The sequence below is a fragment of the Humulus lupulus genome, chromosome 2 (genome assembly GCF_963169125.1).
Source record: "Humulus lupulus chromosome 2, drHumLupu1.1, whole genome shotgun sequence".
Taxonomy (NCBI): Eukaryota; Viridiplantae; Streptophyta; class Magnoliopsida; order Rosales; family Cannabaceae; genus Humulus; species Humulus lupulus.
The window spans coordinates 3,311,554-3,317,882 of record NC_084794.1 but is presented as its reverse complement, the minus strand read 5'-3'; positions in this window follow the sequence as shown (position 1 = coordinate 3,317,882).

Genomic DNA, 6,329 nt, shown 5'->3' with positions numbered 1-6,329 from the left:
TGGGCCACTGTCATGAGCCAGTTGTATTGGGACAGATGGTCCCTGGGGTCAGTGTTTCCAGTATAGGCGGTGAGGCTTGGCATCTTGAACCCCTTGGGGAGTATGGCATCCAGGATGTGCCTTGCACAGGGCCCTTTATCCTCTTCATCGGAGTCGGTGTCCGCGCCTTTTTGCTTGCGGACCAGACGACCCGTGACCTTTTTCAACGCGACCATCTGCTCCATGAGCTGTGGCCATGCCATCTTCTAGGGGGATTCTTTCGTTCCTCCTATCGTTGATGTTGTTTCTGAGGTCGCCACCTCGGGGGAAGATCTTTTCCTTGCGGGCCCACTTTTTCCGAGGGTTTAGTTTTTCGCGTAAGTCTATCCGGGACGTATCATCCCCTGAGCTGAGGGCATGATGTTCCTTGCTGTGATGCCGTTCTCGACAATTCTTGTTAACTGAGGCACTCGGGTGCAAAGATCTTTCCCGCCTGTCTCGCCCTGGGGCGTGCCGAGGCTATGCGTTCCGCAACCGCGTCCCCTGCGGATCGATCGGATGGCCTCGTCCTGGGACAGGGCGCAACTTCTCTTTCCTAGGGAGCGGCCGGGAATGGGTCCCAGCCTTTGCGATAGGGGTGGTCTTTTCTCGGGTCTTTCCACTAGCCTAATTTTTCTCCCTATCCGGGTTTCCTGGAGCTGGCTCAGGAAACGGTTCCGGGGGAGGGGTCAGGCTTGCTCCTTCGGGGACCTCGGCCCGCGCTTGTGGAGCAGGTTGCTGTGCTCCTGGAAGTGGGCCAGTTGCGGGATTGGCTGTTGGACCCTGCGCGGCTATGAATGCCTGTAGGGCCTGGAGTGACTCTTGCATCCGTCGATGCGCCTCCGCTTGCTCAGCGATCCTGGCTTCCTGGTCTAGGACTTGCTGCCTCAGTCTGGTGACCTCCAAGTCCTGCTGGTTGGGCTCTCCTTCGGGGATCTCGGGATCCACAGCTTCGTCGTGGTATTCCCCCTCATTTTCCTCTTCATAATATTCCTCCTCGTTTTCCTCTTCGTATTCTGTCCCACCCTCATAGTCTTGTGATTCGTCATGGTGAGATGTTTGAGGAGGCGCGTTCTCGGGCAGATCCTGAGGGAGATGTTGTGAAGGCATCGGGTCTCTATTGCCCCGCTCTGGATTGCTAGGGTCGAAGGTTGTGTGTCGTGTGTTCACCATTGTAGTAAAGGCTTGACGTTAGCATTAACTTCCTTCATCTCTCAATGAAAGCACCAAAATGTTTACCGAGATTTTCAGTAACTATAGTAATGAATATTATTTAAGAGTAACGATAAGAAAAGTATAAGGTTAACACAGGATTTTTACGTGGTTGGGGCGTTAATGAGCCTTAGTGCACGAGTCAATGGTATTAGAGCTTGGAAAGGCTTTTACAATGGAGTTTCTCTCTATATTTTTATAGAGTAACTGTATCCTAGTTGAAGAGAGAGAGATCCTTTCTCCAGTGTCCTATAGCCTGTATTTATAGGCTTATGGGAACACAGGGTCTGGGATGGGTATGACCCGGGCCCATAAGAGATATGGATACTCTTGGCCTTTCTAGTGGGAGCCCAATATAAAAGATAAAACATACATGAATTCCAGACCAGTTAAGGCCCAATAAGTTGGCCCAAGAGCTATATTTCGCCCGACAAAATGGTGCTTTTGGTCTGGACACTTCGAGTTACAAGGCAGATTCAGGGGACAAGACCAGTCAGAGTTCTTGGCAACGCAGATCTGAAACAACGGCGTGCAATCCCGAGGTGGCCTTTTCCGCAGGTGAAAAGTGGGGACAACGCCCACGCGGAGTGGGGCGGCTTCAAGGTCCTGGACGCTTGGTCCCTCCAACTGGGGACGATGTGATCCGGGTTCGTTTACCTTTGTCCCTCTTCATTTACCACAGGCCTGGACCGTACCAGGGTCCGGGACCAGGACGCGTGTGTCGTGGGGGGTTCGAACAGTCTGCACGTCTCCCGGATGACTGTCCCGGATGACGGGACCCGGATGACCATACCGGACCCCCTAATAGGCCCAAAAGTGCACCCGGGCCCGTGCCCCTCTTGGACATTCCCGTACCAAGAGGCCTTGGGCCGGGCCCGCCTGTTGAACAACCCCTGACCATGGGCCTGGACGAATGTCCCGGGTCCACGCAGGAAATGGGGAAAACTATCCTAACCAACCTAACTAATATCAGTTATATTCTGCTATATAAAATCTATTAATATGAACTTTGTCTTGGTGTCTTTATATTGGATTATATTACTTGTATAATGTGTGTTAATTTGATATATGATTAGAGAAAATAATACAAATATATTAGTATAATATTTTAGTGCACTCGAAACAACTATTTTCAACTGGTGGGTGTGTAAAAACATTCATAAAAGATGAACTCTCCCTCTCAATCACTCGAAGAACATAGTTTTTGTAGGAGGGAACTCTCCGGTAAAGCAACGTTCTCACTCTCACCCAAACAAACTCCAAAGAAAAAACTTTAGAATAAGCATCGCCAAGCAAATGGCTAACAATATGACTAAAGTATTGAACATTCTCTTCTGCTTTTCTGCTTCTACCACTACTACAAATATAGGATTTCCCTGCGCTTTTTTTTTCAATCTAAAATAAAAAGCGCAGAGAAAAGGATTGAAGGACACTTAGGAACTATGTTATTGTGGTTTTTTTTTTAAAACGCAATGTAAAGTAGGAAAAGTGGGAAGTGAAAACTTTTTCTCTGCGGTTTTCTTAAAAAAAAAACGCAGAGAAAAGTTGCACTACTTTTCTCCGCGGTTTGTTAAGAAAACCGCAGAGAAATAAAGACTTTTCTCTGCGGTTTTATTGAAAAAACCGCAAAGAAAAGTATTGTAATTTTTTAAAACTTTTACCAAGCATAACTTTGTGCTCGATTGTCCGTTTTGAGTATTTTTTTTAACTTTGATATTTTTTCGAGATCTATTCAAAGAAAATAGTCTTTTTTTTTTTATAGATCTCGAAAAAATATCAAAGTTAAAAAAAAAACAATCAAAACGGACAACTGAGCACAAAGTTATGCTTGGTAAAGGTTTTAAAAAATTACAATACTTTTCTCTGCTGTTTTTTTAAGAAAACCGCAAAGAAAAGTCTTTCTTTCTCTGCAGTTTTCTGAAAAGGTTCCAGACCTATATATATATACTCATTCTTCCCCACAAGGTTCGTAAACCTACTTCATTTCGCGAAAAACTTATTCAACAGCGGCGGTATGTCTTTCAACCTTAATCTTACTATTTTTTTTCCATCATTTTTAGATAAATCTTAGTTAAAAACTGAAGTAGATGCTTGATATTTGTCTATTTTCAGGTTTTTGGTAGTAAAAATGGTTAGGATTTGGTCGAAAAATTGTCCATTTTCATTGTATTTTTGGGCATACATTGTGTTATTTAGCTTCAAAATAGGTAATGATCTATATATCTTTGTTTGTATAGTTTTTTGTTTTTTTTTCATCATTATTTTTAGAGTTTATTTTGTGTGAAATAGACAAATAGAAATCAAAATTTTGAGAGGTTTTTCATTAATTATTAATTTGGTTGCTGAATTTTTTTTCTTCAGATTTTTCGGTGACAAAACCTGAAAGTTTTGTTTTTTTTTCTTCAGGTTTTCTTTTTATGCAGCTAGATAGATCTTGAAAAAATACCAAAGTTAAAAAAAAAACACAAAAAACGGACAACTGAGCACAAAGTTATGCTTCGTCAAAGTTTTGAAAAATTACAATACTTTTCTCTGCGGTTTTTTCAATAAAACCGTGGAGAAAAGTCTTTCTTTCTCAGCGGTAGTTTTAAAAAAACCGCGGAGAAAAGTACATCTTTCTCTGCGATTGTAATGGTTGGCATACCACTTTTCTCTGCGGTCGAATACACTGCGTTTTTCAGTACTCTCGAAAACCGCAATGTATTAAGTAAAAAAACCGCAGAGAAAAGTCTTTTAGTAGTGCGCTTTTTTTTTTAATTAATGGATTATGGATTAGAGACACTAGTCTCCTCTCGCCACCAGCCCTATATATATAAATTTATATAGTCCTATATAAATAAATAAAATGCATATAAGAATGCATGCATGGCCATGTTAATTACGTACCTTCATCAAATATATATCATGATATATATGATTCATATCTATCTATATAATAAGTGTGTAGATAACGAAAATTCTTGATTTTAACGGTTTTTATTTTTATTTTTTAAGGTTAACTTTAACTGAATATTGTTATATTTAACATAATATTCTTATATTTAACAGTAGTTTCTAAACACTTAAACTTAAATAAAATAAAATAAATAAATAAATAATTAAAACATGATATTTTTGAGATATTTTGCAATGATAATTATTTAAAAAGAATTAATAATTAAACAAATTAAAAATAAGATATTTTTAAGATATTTTACACTCATAATTATTTTTAAATAATAAATAATTAAACAAATTAAAATATACTATTTTTTAGATGTTTTACAATAATAATTATCTAAAAATAGTAAAATCATATGTTTTATAACTTAAATAAACATTTAATTAAACTTAAACTCATTTATTAGAATAATATCATATTAAACATACAATATAATCTACTGTAAATTAGCACAAAATTATTTTTTTTTTAAAAAAAAACTTCAAATAAACTTAAATTTAAAATCCGCCAATAATATTTAATATTACATTAAACATATAATATATAATCTCTTGTTGTCACTCCCAAATTTATAAACTAGAATAAACATAAATTTAAACAAAATAAATAAATTATTTAATTAAAATACAATATTTATTTCAAAATTTATATAACATTAATATAAATTTAATAAAAATAATTAGTAAATTCTATAAATAAAACTAAGCGATGATGATATATATGATCCATATACATATATCACACACAACACACACCTTGCGTACGTACACCACCCAACTATAACTCTATTAAAAAAGTATTATAATTACATCAATTTAGAGTTTCTATTATACATTAAAAAAATAACATTGTTTAAAAAGTGTTATTATTGAAAAATTGGGCCAAAATTTTAAGCCAACTCCATGAGCTCTTTAAATATTCACTACAACACTTTAGAGTATATCTATCACATTGAAAAAATGACATTTTTAACAAAGTGTTATTATTAAAAAAATGGGCCAATAACCTAAAACTAAACACACGGGAATCATTGGGAAATACTGGGCTGCATATAAATAAAAAGCCATATAAATACTGGGCCTTTTAACTATTTGGCCTTTTTCTTATATTGTAGCAAAACATACCATTTCCAGAAGACCATACGACCTAGGTCATCTTCGCCTCCTCCGATCAGTACTCGGGCTTCTCCGATCAGTGTTCAACGCCTCTAATTATCCTTTCCACCATCATCTATGGCTGTTGCATAGTCGTCATCGATCACTCCTTTGTTTTCTAGGTTTGTTTGTTTTTTTTTCATTCTATTTAATCTCTTAATTTATAACAATTTCATATTTATAGATTTGTAAATTGATTATTAATCTAACTTAATTTTTTGATTAGTTATTGCTCTCAGCTTTGCTTTACTTCCTCTTTGATCTCTCTACTGTTGTTTTTTCTATTTTTTTCACTCTAGTATTATTACAGAATTATCTTATATATATATATTTATATAAGTCTAATATGTAAGTCTAAAATCTTCGAGGTTCACTACTACAAAAATAGGGTTTCCCTGCGCTTTTTTTTTCAATCTAAAATAAAAAGCGCAGAGAAAAGGATTGAAGGACACTTAGGAACTATGTTATTGCGGTTTTTTTTTAAAAACGCAATGTAAAGTAGGAAAAGTGCGAAGTGAAAACTTTTTCTCTGCGGTTTTCTTAAAAAAATGCAGAGAAAAGTTGCACTACTTTTCTCCGCGGGTTTTTAAGAAAACCGCAGAGAAATAAAGACTTTTCTCTGCGGTTTTATTGAAAAAACCGCAGAGAAAAGTATTGTAATTTTTTAAAACTTTTACCAAGCATAACTTTGTGCTCGATTGTCCGTTTTGGGTATTTTTTTTTTTAACTTTGATATTTTTTCGAGATCTATTCAAAGAAAATAGTCTTTTCTTTAAATAGATCTCGAAAAAATATCAAAGTTAAAAAAAACAATCAAAACGGACAACCGAGCACAAAGTTATGCTTGGTAAAAGTTTTGAAAAATTACAATACTTTTCTCAGAAAACCGCGGAGAAAAGGTTCCAGACCTATATATAAACTCATTCTTCCCCACAAGGTTCGTAAACCTACTTCATTTTGCGAAAAACTTATTCAACAGCGGCGGTATGTCTTTCAACCTTAAT